At 47.1% G+C, this 12,430-nt stretch overlaps 1 long non-coding RNA gene across 1 annotated transcript; it reads left to right on the top strand.

Annotated features, from left to right (window-relative positions):
- Positions 1 to 23: 23 nt before the first annotated feature.
- Positions 24 to 6,020, top strand: LOC132598207 (uncharacterized). The gene is made up of 3 exons (XR_009566063.1): positions 24 to 67; positions 2,399 to 2,548; positions 5,711 to 6,020. It is a non-coding gene; the product is annotated as an uncharacterized lncRNA (long non-coding RNA).
- The last annotated feature ends 6,410 nt before the right edge of the window (positions 6,021 to 12,430 follow it).

Raw genomic sequence — 12,430 nt, 5'->3', positions numbered from 1 at the left:
TAGGGGGCGGGACCTGGGGCGGGGCCCAGACTCGAGCTTTTCTGACTCGTCAATTTCCTGGAAGTCGGTGAGACAGTGGGGTCTGGGCCGAGGTCACGGGGGCGGGGCCTAAGGAGGGGCAGAGGCGAGGATAGGGGCGCCTGGGCGGGGCCCAGGGTGGGGCGGGGTCTGGGCGGTGGGGGCGGGACCGGTCGGGCTGGGTGGGAAAGCGGTCCTGCTCTCGCCCAGTCTCCGCCGCCTGCAGCAGTTCGGGCGGCTCCCCGCGCTCGGTGGGCGCTGCAGGCTCTGTGCGGTGGGCATCTGGCTCCCGGCCACGGGCCCCTACGTCGGCCTCCCGTGGTTCTGGGGCGCTCCCGCGGTGCGGGGTGCACTCAGGACTGGCCAAGCACTCGGATGGGCTGGCTTACTGGCTCACTGTTGTCGTGGCCGGAAAGACATTGGGGTTCATAAAGGGAAAAGAGGGTGGGTGCCGCTGAGGGAGAGGATGAAGGGGGTGTGAGCGCTGCATACCGCCGCCGCCTCGGTGCTCTGCTCAAGGGGGTGGCCCTTTTCCCCACCCCACCCAGGCCGGTGTGTAACCAGTAGGATGTCCAATACTTAACGCACTACGACCCAAGGGGAAAATTTAGTTAGAAAGGCAATGTCTTAGAATTCTGCCCAGTATTTCACATTTTGCTCTGTAAGCAAACCGACTTCCAAGTCCTCTCCATTGACAAGTCTTGCTTTTCAAATTAACTTTACTTAAGTTTCTTGAAGTCTTCAGTTCCACAAACGTTATCAAACACGCACTGTGTGCTACCCAAGCCCCGGGGGATGCAGAATTGACTAAGGCAGTCTGAGCACCAAGGAATCCCGTGAGAACAAACAGAGGACATCAGCAAAGTGTGTGCCAGGCAGGGGAGAGTGCTTGCCTGGAGGGCCAGGGAACACAATAGTGCCTGAGTAAGGCTTTGAAGGATAAAAGGAGAGTTCATTCAGGTGAGTTAGGCAGAGAGAAGGAAGTAGGATATTCCAGGAAGAAGGAACAGCAAAGGTGTGGTCAGTGTGTTCTTGCCTGTGAACTCAAGGAACATCCATTTTAAAGATTTCAACTTTCCTTATTTAAATTTAAATTGGCTCTAGTCCATTCCTCAACCCTATCTTTATTGCACTTCAAGGTAGCTTCTTTCAAAAAAGGTGTTCTTAAAAATCAATTAATGACAGATCATCTCATCTCTTCTGTAGATATATGATGAAAGCTAGGGATGCCCCGGTGACTGCTCTCAGGATGACCGCAGCCCCTCTTTTCACGGTCATTCATTCCCCCTCTGCCCAGGGCCTCTGGAGCTCCTGTAGCCTCTGGATGAGCACAGGCCAAGCCTTGGAAATTTTCTTTCTGGACCTACTTTTCTTTAGAAGCATCTCTAGCTCATGTTCTCCTGGTGACACAGGTTAAGTTACGGACACAGATGGCACCTGGAAGCACTGATTTCTGATTAGGAAGCTGAAGTGGAAGTAAGTCAGGGTAGTGGGCCAAAAGCAAACATCTTCACTTCAAAGCTCTGAAAGAATTGGGATCCTCAGCCAGATATGAAACAATGACAGTTGTGTAGGGTATAGACACAGCTGTCAACTGCAGTATTCTCTGGGGGAGGAGAGAGGCTGGGCCCATGGAAAAGTGCTGCCTGACCCTATCCCGCTGACCTTGGGGTCAGACCTACTTAGGACTTGCTTTTTCATGTAAATTGGCTGGCTGTGGTCCTTTATTTAATTTATTTTATTTTATTTTTTTTGGCCCCACTGCACGGCATGCAGGATCTTAGCTCCCCGACCAGGAATTGAACCCGTGCCCCCTGCAGGGGCAGCACAGAGTCTTAACCACTGGACCACCGGGGAAGTCCCTGTGGTCCCTTATCACAGAATACTCACGGTCCCTACAAAGTTGTAGTTTGGAATTATCTGAGTATGTTCAGACAATCATCCATGCGGCTTTCTACAATTACAAAACTGTTTCTTCTGGCATTTCATTGACTGATTACTCATCTGAAAATGTTTTCTATCTTTATCTCTGGCTCGCAGTGTGTGATCTTACTTATCCTGGGCAAAAACTGGCCCATTCTCCATAAGGTACTGAGCTCTGGACCAGAGTCAGAAGATACCTACCATGGGATATGTGCCCTCAGTCACATCCTTAGCCCTTGGAGACTTAATTCCATCAACTGGAAAATGGGAATGACGGGAATGAAAATTCCCACTGCAAAAGGGTTTTCTTTAAATTGAGATATTAGGTGAAATAATAAATTTTGCAAAGTGGATAATTTACTGCCTGGCATATAACATACTCATATAGAAACAGCTATTGTCATTTTCCACTGTAATCTGTACATGAGGGGTAACGGGACCATCTGCTGTTTCTCAGGGCCCACTGAAAAACTCCATAGGCATTTACTGAGTGCCAACAATACACCAGGCGCTCTTCTAGACCTGGCCACATGTGGCTCCTGAGCATGTGAAAGGGGACTAATCCAAATTCCACTGGATTTTGAAGACTGTGAAAAATAAAAAGAAGGTAAAAGTCATTAATTTTTCATATTGATTCATACTGATTGCATGTTGAGCTGATAATATTTTGACTATCTTGGGTTAAACAAATATATTTAAAATTATGTTTTGTTTCATTTTACTTTTTATTTATTTTTTTTGTTTTACTTTTTAAATGCGACAGCTAGAAAAGTTTAAATTGCTCTTGAGACTTGAGTTCGTGAAGGGCACTGTTGTAGACACGGGTGAGATGACATGGAGCTTCTGCTCTAGGGAGGGGAATGAATTACTAGACACATGAGACAGGTACTTGACCATTGTTGTAAGGGATAAAAAGAAATAACCTGGGCAATAGGAAAGAGGAGTATGCGGGTAAGAGATGTGGAAGAAAGTGCGTTATAACAGTAGTGGGGTTTTGTCGACCAGTCATCACAGGACGTGGTGTCGTTTTGCTTTGTTGACATCAGTCGTAATGTGGTAGGGAGCCCTCTTCCTCAAGTGGTCAATCAGGAAAAAGCTTTTAAAAGGTATCAATTCTCGATGTAATCAGAAGGGACTTAAGAAGTTGTGACACACTTTTGCAAAGTAGTTGTACCAATTTTTACTTTCAGCGGGAAATTCTCAGAGAGCCTGCAGAGCCCTACTCTCCCCATAACTGAGTTTTTCAGACTTTTAATTTATGAAAGTGGGTGTCAACGGTGTCTCACTGTGGTCTTCATGTACATTTCTCTGATCACCAGTGACAATGGACAGTTCATCAAAAGCGTTTCCTCACCTGGGTTCTTTTTGTGACGTGCCTGCTCAATAAATCTCAGCTGCTGCTGCCGCTGCTGACCGGGGACCACACTTTTTTTAAAAAATTTAATTTAATTTATTTATTTTTGGCTGCGTTGGGTCTTCCTTGCTGAGTGTGGCCTTTCTCTAGTTGCGGCGAGCGGGGGCTACTCTGTTGCAGTGCTCGGGCTTCTCACTGTGGTGGCTTCTCTTGTTGCAGAGCACGGGCTCTAGATGCGTGGGCTTCATTAGTTGCGGCACGCCGGCTCAGTAGTTGTGGTGCACGGGCTTAGTTGCTCTGTGGCATGTGGGATCTTCCCAGACCAGGGCTCGAACCCGTGTCCTCTGCATTGGCAGGTGCATTCTTAACCACTGCGCCACCAGGGAAGCCCCAGGGACCACACTTTGAGAACCACTGCCCATAAAAAAGATTCCCCTGTATGTTTCACCAAGAGTTTTAAAGTTTTGTTTTTGACCTTTATGTCCTTGACATCACCTCTGAAAGTTAAACATTTTTATACATTGTTATCTCACCACACTTGGAATTTCCTGGGTGATAGGGACGTCTTTTGTTCTAAGCAGACAACTCTTGGTGGGTTCCTTGCTGGCTTCAAGTCACCAGAAAGACCAAGCCGTGGTCAGAGGGTTGGAACTTTCAACTTCATCCTCTGTCCTCTGGGGAGGGGAGGGGGCTGGAGACTGAGGTAATAATCAGTCATGCCCACATGAGGAAGCCTCCGTCAAATACTTAAACGATGGAGTTCGGAGAGCTGTCAGGTTGTTGAACACGTGGAGGTGCTGGGAGGGTGGTGTGCCCAGAGAGGGCATGAAAATTCTGTATTTTATTTTTATATGGTAAATATCAATAGACATAACCCACGTAAATAAAAATTCTTCAAGGTCTTCAATCATTTTAAAAAGGGCAGAGTCCTGGGGCCAAAATCTTAAGAACTGCTGACCTAGCAAAAATTATAGATCAACATAGGAACACATGTAACATCATATATTCAAACTATGTGCTTGTAATTCCAATTTACATTTTCCTGCAAATTATATTTTTTGAATAAAAATTTCTACCAGTCTATATATCATGTTTCTGTAAAACATGGTAGGGTTTCCCAAAATGTTTGATTTTGAATAGATAACTCTCTGAAGCCATTTCTTGCTTCAGAAATGAAGTATTTGTTTATTAGTACCCAGGAGTGTACAGACGCCACAGAATTGCTTTCACATTGTCAGAACTGACATTCAGGAAGCCTGTACTAAGTAGTGTACACACAGCCATGACCGATCCCAACACTAACATTATCCCGTTTACAGAGAAGGAAGCTGAGATTTCAAGTGATTACATACCTTGGCCACAGCCATGCAGACAGAAAGGGTGCAGCCAGGGCTCAGACCCCAGTCCAATGCCCACCCTGGGAAACCTAAGGCATCGTTCTCAAAGAGCGGTCCTTGGCAAGAGCATCACCTGGGAACTTGTCAGGACGGATGCACCTGCACCACATCTGCAGAATGAGAGCTGTGTGGGCGGAGCCCAGCACTCTGGTTTAGCGAGCGCCAGGTGACGGTGACGCACGCTCAGGTTTGAGACCACTGCTGAATGACGCCCGTCTCCCCCTGGAGCCGGCCATGTGTCTCCATTTCTGCGGCTCTGCGAGCTTCTCACCTCACCCTGTGAGGTCAACAGGCAGATCTTATGTTTATTTAATAAACGAAGAAACGAGGCTCAGGGAGTTTTAATGACTTGCCCGAAGTCAGCTAGTTAGTTTCGGAACTGGAACTTGATCCCAAATCTTCGGTCTCTTAATCTGAAGCCACGAGTAGCACCAACAGGGAATCCAGGGGCAGTAAGGTCAGAGCAGTAGCCGGAGACCTCATTTTGCTGCCTTTAGTCAAGGGGGAGAGAACAAGCACGGGTCCCCTCCAGGGGTCTGGCCCATTGTAGCCAGACGCTCACTGTGATGGCAGCCCCTGGGGCTCCATGTCGTCTATAGGCCGTTCACGGTTTGCTAGGATCTGCAGGGCATTCAAGACCTTAGTGCTCACACCCTGAGACCGTGAGTTACACTCATCACCACAGGAGTTAGACACACACAAAATCTGGATGCAGGTGTGGTTTACCATAGTGTCACCTTCTGACTTCCACCTCGTCACAGTTCTCCGTCATCCCATAGCACACAACCCCCGCGCCCACCGTGACACCAATGCCTGGGTGGGGGGAGCCTCGCCCTGGTGCGGCAGCACCCAGGCGCCTGTTCTGTAGAGCATTTTAAAATGATAATGAAACCCAACCAAAATTTCCAAACACTGTCAGCGACAGATACTCCTCCCAGAAGAAAACCTCTCTTGTTGGCCTAGAAACGGTGTAGTTTCCCATTTTCACTACTAACCTTTTGTGAAAATGAATAAACAGGAACCTCATTCAAAACAACTGCAGCCTGAACAGGAAGAAAATTACCTTGCATCTCCAGCAGGAAGATGGTTGTGACTTTACTGCCCAGCAGAAGGGAGGAAGAATTCCTCCTCGCCTGGCAACAGCCCAGCCAATGAGAAGCCACTACACTTCAAACTCCCAGTTTCCTCCAATGGACTCTTAGTTCAGAAGAGCCCCTCCCAGTTCCCCTACTCCTCTATAAAACACGTTCCGCTCCTCTGTTCCTAGGGCTTGCCTCTAGTTCCCCACGGGTTGCAAGTTTTGAATGGCAATTCTTTACTGTTCCTAAATAAACGAGTTTTGCTGGTAAAATAACTGGCTGTTTTATTGTTTTAGGTCAACACGTTTCACAAACATTATATTTTACATGGAAGTTAATTCCAAGACCTCCCAGTTATACAGTTGGTTCCAATGCAAACGCACTCAGCTATAAAAAGTTCACGTGGTTCAGAAGTATAGATCTTGCTTCAGGCATGGTTCTTGCTTCAGGCATGGTTCGGTCCAACCCCTGCGGCACTGTGTCCTCCTGCATTTAAAAAGTATATTGGAAGTAAAAAAAATGTGGGCTTGCCTGGTGGCGCAGTGGTTGGGAGTCCGCCTGCTGATGCAGGGGACGCGGGTTCGTGCCCCGGTCCGGGAGGATCCTGCAGGCCGCAGAGCGGCTGGGCCCGCGCGTCCGGAGCCTGTGCTCCGCGGCGGGAGAGGCCGCAGCGGTGAGAGGCCAGCGTACCGCAAAAAAAAAAAAAAAGAAAAAAGAAAAAAAAAGATAGTAAGCCATGACTGTAAACACAAAGAAGTAGGACTTGAACTTCCATTACTTCACTTGTCGTTCTACGTCAGCACTTATGTTTAAAATTTAAAACAATGAAAGAGAGCAGTGAGAACTACAAGGTGAAGTATTTTTGTTAAAGTGCAGATTTTAGTTTGTACATTAAAAATTTTACTAAAGTTGATAAATATCATTAAAATTGAAATTTATTCATCTTTTTGAACGTTAATTATTAGTTTTAAAAGAGTGAATTAAGAAACTAATGATTACCGGGACTTCCCTGGTGGCGCAGTGGTTAAGAATCCGCCTGCCAGTGCAGGGGACACGGGTTCAATCTCTGGTCTGGGAAGATCCCACACGCCGCAGAGCAAGTAAGCCCGTGCACCACAACTACTGAGCCTGTGCTCTAGAGCCCGCGAACCACAGCTACTGAGCCCACATGCCACAACTACTGAAGCCTGTGCTCTAGAGCCCGTGTGCTGCAACTACTGAGCCTGTGTGCTGCAACTACTGAGCCTGCGCTCTAGAGCCCATGTGCCTCAACTACTGAAGCCCCCGTGCCTAGAGACTGCTCCGCAACAAGAGAAGCCGCCGCAATGACAAGCCCACGCTCGCCACTAGAAAAAGCCCGCGCGCAGCAAAAAAGACCCAACGCAGCCAAATAAGTAAATAAATAAATAAGAGTTTATGTTTTTTTTTTTAAAGAAGAAACTATTACTAATGATAATCACATGATTATAATCAGAAATACTTCCGTCGACTAGAGGAGGGTGTTAAGATAATAACCCACCCTGGGCATCAAATGCCCTTGGGAGCCCCTGCCCACCACACTACTGGGTTTCTACTAGCTGTAGAAACAGTCCACCAGCCTGTCCCTCAGCTTGAAGAGCAGTACAAAATGCGCCCCCCCCACGTCACCCAGAAAACATAGATCAAGTACTGAGCTAATGGCTTTTTAGTTGCAATCTTCCTGAGACAATGGACTTTTGTTATTTATTTAACCCATTTGCATGATGCCCTTGAAGATGGTCACCAAGGTCCACCTAACAGGGACCTGTAGATGGACGTGAACAGTGGTAGCAACAGAGTGACACTGAGGATCATTTCTGCAAGGCTTCGTCAAGGTTTCCTGACCTCAGTCCCGTGGCAAGTGGGGGTCAGATTCCCTGACCGTGGAATTGTGGGGGTCTTGTGGGGCGCTGGGTGTCAGCGCACTTGGCGGGGCCTGGGTGGTGGAAGTGAGGAATTGCCGGTGCAACTCAGTCCCCGAATCCTGCCACTCTCCTGTCCCTGAGCTATGAAGTTCACATATGTTGACTTCAAATTCCAGCTGCACGATTTCTAGCTGTATAAATTTGTTGAGTTGCTTAACCTCTCTGTTCTGTGCTTTGAAAAATGGCGATGACGGGGACTTCCCTGGTGGTCCAGTGGTTAAGAATACGCCTTCCAATGCAGGGGACCCGGGTTCTGATCCCTGGTCGGGAAACTAAGATCCCACATGCCACAGGGCAACTAAGCCCTCACGCCGCAACTACTGAACCCATGTGCCACAACTAGAGAGCCCGTGCTCTGCAAAGAGCCCATGTGCCGCAACGAAAGATCCTGCATGCCGAAATGAGGATCCTGCATGCCTCAACTAAGACCCGACGCAGCCAAATAAGTAAGTAAATAAAATAAAAATTAAAAAAGAAATCCAAGGGCTTAGCAGATGAAGAATTCTCAACAGGGTGTCTGAGCTGAATGGTGAACCACAGGGGTACTTTCACAAACACAGCAGGCCATATTCTGCTAAGTGCTTAGAGGATGAAGAATGGCTACTAAAACTAGCCAAGTTAGCACAGATTAAAAAAAAAAAATTGAGATGATGCCGCTGTGCACGGTGGCTGTGCATATCCACTGACTGCACATGCTCCTCTAACATGGCTGACATACGGCATGTCCTCAACGGCACACCAATTCTTTTCATCCTGTGCATATTTCATGGAGGTTAATGGGAAGGATGATGTTGCTTTTGATGAAATATATTGAAGATGAGCAAATTATCAGTTTATGATAAAAGTCAAAAGTGTAAATATTTCTATAATTTAAATAGTAATATGTGAGCAATTACCTTCTGTCTACTGATAGGTCACCGATGTCTAAAGGTCACATATTGTTATATAGGAAGAGTGACCTTGAGACTTGCCAGAAGAAGCCAGTGACCTTGCTTCAATTAAATGCACAAGATTCTCACCTTCATTTCAGGCTTGCACATTTATTTCACTCACATGCTTCTTACACTAGCTGATAGATAATAATAATAAAAACCCTGCCAGCAATAAGTAGAGGGGAGAGAAAAACCTTCTGGTTAAACTCAATCCATTAATTCTTGATCAGACAGGCAGGTCAATAAATTCATTTTACCTTCAAGGACCCATTGGTAACTCTTCTTCTGTCACTTTATTATTAACATTGGGAGGTGTGATTTGGAGGGGAAAGAATGACTTTGAAGTCCAGGCTTTCTCACCCAAACAACCTCTAGGCTTTCTGCCTCACAGAGCTGAGATAAAGCATTCCCAACACAGCATCCTTTTTCATGGGGACTTTTATACAATATAGAAGTAACTTTTTAGGGACTTCCCTGGTGGCACAGTGGTTAAGAATCTGCCTGCCAATGCAGGGGACACAGGTTCTATCCCTGGTGCGGGAAGATCCCACATGACGCATGTGCCACAACTACTGAGTCTGCACTCTGGAGCCCGTAAGCCACAACTACTGAGCCTGCGTGCCTAGAGCCCGTGCACTGCAACAAAGAGTAGCCCCCGCTCGCCGCAACTAGAGAAAGCCTGTGTGCAGCAACGAAGACCCAAAGCAGCCATAAATAAATAAATAAATAAAATAAATTTAAAAAAAAAGAAGTAACTTTTTAAAGGAGAACAGATCTTGCTTGTTTAACCGTGCTCCCTGCCCTGGCGGTATTCTGTCCTGGACCAGAACTACCCAGTGTAAAAAATTAATGGGCAGAATTAAATAGAGTTGGGAGACCAGAACGGGGAGCTCGCCTGCCCTGCAACAATGGCAGAGCCCAACAGGAAGAAGGACTCCCCTTCCCTCCAGGCAAGGACTCAGCCAATGAAAAGCCACAGACTGCCTACCACAGCCCTCCCGCCTCGCTCTTCCTCTCCGTAACAGTGCTCTTCCCCTCACCATGCAGGGCTTCCACGCGGCCCACCTCTGCTGATCCTGAATAGACCCACCTTTGCTGGAGGAATACCTGGCAGTCTGTTTGTTTGAGGCCGTCACTTTCCTTGACCTTACAGGGACTGCAGGAGACTCCCAGCACCTCCGGGTGAGCAGACAGGGTGGCACCCTCATTGCCCCATTGGCTCACTGCTGTTCTTGCTGCCCTGGCGTCTGAAGGTACACCTTTCTCCTGGATCCAAGATCACGGCGTCTTTGTGTTTGAATCTCTCCAGCTTCATTCAGGATCTATTTAAGGGCTTCACCTCTCCAGTCAAGGCCTCGCTCTGTATAAGGGTTTTCATTTGGCACTTCGGTCTAATCTTGAGGTCTGACTGTTTCAACCAAAGCTGGCTGAAAATGCTGTTGGCCCAATTCCTTTGGGAAGGGACTGCTTCCGGGGAAGCAGTGCTGGGTTTTCAGCCTTTGGCCTGTCCCTTCAGAAGGGCGGCCTCCTGAAGACAGGCTGAAAAAGACCTCAGCCGGGCTCCTCCAGGACCACGCTGTTTCCTTATGACTGGCTGGGACTGGCTTGCAAGCTGTTTGAATTGAGCCGTTTGTGCTGTAAACCATTTAAGCTGTTTGAAAATTGTTCTTTACTGTAGAGGAAAACCTCTAGGAAATGGAATCCCAGTTATCTAACTGAGTATTTTGAGGAACCCCCTGTACAGGGGCTCCAACTGGTTTTATGTTTAAAAACTGCATGCCTCCCTCATGTGTGTTTCTAACTAAATGGACTGATCTGACCAAAGGCAGTCTAGAATGTCAATGGCCCTTATGGGAAACTTTTGAAATCCCAAACCTAATTTCCTCACAACCAAATTGGACTAAAATAGCTCAAAGTTTTCCAAAACTGAGTGGAAAGCTTATTTTAATTGGTATTTTGTGGCTTCCCAACATTATCATGGGTCTAAAATTGTCTCTCTGCAAAATAAGATTTTATGATCAATTGAGGCAACAGTGATTCGAGGAAGAGAAAGTGGCCCAGAAGCCTCAGGCTCCTCTCCTTGGCTTCTTGGTCTCAGGCTCCTGTCTGGCACCATCTCGAGTCTCTCCCTCGGCCCTCCTCGGGGCCACACTGCCTGCCTCCACCTCCCTCCTTCCCTTCTGTGCCACCTACCCTCCTCTACACCCTCAGTTCCCTCACACTAGTTCTCTCCTCGAACTTTTCTTTTGCTCTGAAACTCTCCCCACCCCCTCTCCCCTGAACTTGTCAGAAAACGTCCTTTGAAATTAAGCCTTTTGAGGAACCAAAGTCTAAACCCTTAATTTCATATGCTCCCTGGACTGAGGCTGAGCTGGGAGCCAGAGTCAAAGCTTTCCCAGAGTCACCGAAGATTCTCACAGATTTGCTGAGGAATTCAATATTGTCGTTCAAATTTATCAACCTGGTTCCTCTGACTTATATCAGCTACTTCATAGGCTCATTGGTGAAGGCCAGCCCAGCATTGCATGAAAACTGCTGATTGGGAAAATCCTGACAGGTCTCTAGAAATACAACTGAGATATCAGCCCACTAACTTAGATGATCAGGCTCGAGCAATCACTAGGCGACTTCACTGAGCAATTCCTAGGGCTTTTCCAAAGCCTATTAATTGGAACAAAATTCAGGCCTGCACACAAAAATCTGATAAATCTGTTCATGAATATTACAATCAACTTCAGATTGTTTTATTTATTTATTTGCGTTGGGTCTTTGTTGCTGCGCGTGGGCTTTCTCTAGTTGTGGCAAGCAGGGGCTACTCTTTGTTACTGTGCGCAGGCTTCTCATTGCGGTGGCTTCTCTTGTTGTGGAGCACAGGCTCTAGGTGGATGGGCTTCAGTAGTTGTGGCACGCGGGCTCTAGAGCGCAGGCTCAGTAGTTGTGGCGCACGGGCTTAGTTGCTCTGCAGCATGTGGGATCTTCCCGGACCAGGGCTCGAACCCGTGTCACCTGCATTGGCAGGCAGATTCTTAACCACTGCGCCACCAGGGAAGCCCCTCAGATGATTTTTTTTTTTTTAATTCTGGTTTTCCTTCAGATCTTGATTCCACCTGGGTAGCTTTAGCTCTATGTTGATTAATGGGCTGAACTGGGATTTTCCCCTTCTAGTAAAAAGCACCAGGATGGGATGGGGAACCATGTCCACTCCAGACTGAGTTACTCTGCAGACCAGCTCTCTCACACTAGGTGAGTCAAGTCCAAGCAAGACCCCAAAATTCTTCACCTTCAACTTCAGCAAATGAAGGCTCCTTAACAAAACCAAATACTCGTAGTTTCTGCTGTTATTGCAAAGATCCAGGACATTGGAAAGGAGACTATTACAAATTTAAGCATTTTAGGTGTCTCCAGTCTTTCTGACATCTTCCCACTTCTCAGTGGTGGGCTCTGAGGAACTGCGGGGGCTCTTCCCATTCCTCCCTCTTAATCAGCTTGGAGAAACATTTCTGCAGATTTGGGATGAATTACTTCTAGTCCTAAAGGACACTGGACCCACACGCTCAGTGCTCAACTTCACTACTTAAACAGCCCCTGCCTCGGAGCACTAAAACAGTTCACATAGTGGAATCTCTAATGAACCTCAAGAGGTTCCTGTGTCTGAATCTATTCCCTTTTGTTTAGACCCTTTGAGAACTATGTACCCTTTCAACCTTAGTTTCCCCACTCCTATCTATTTATTATGTGGAGGCTTCTTAAAGAAGTATCATGCCAGAATTTCTTTCTCTCAAAA

The sequence above is a fragment of the Globicephala melas genome, chromosome 12 (assembly GCF_963455315.2).
Source record: "Globicephala melas chromosome 12, mGloMel1.2, whole genome shotgun sequence".
In the NCBI taxonomy this organism is placed as follows: domain Eukaryota; kingdom Metazoa; phylum Chordata; class Mammalia; order Artiodactyla; family Delphinidae; genus Globicephala; species Globicephala melas.
The sequence above is the reverse complement of the archived record's forward strand: the minus strand, read 5'-3'. Positions and strand labels throughout refer to the sequence as shown.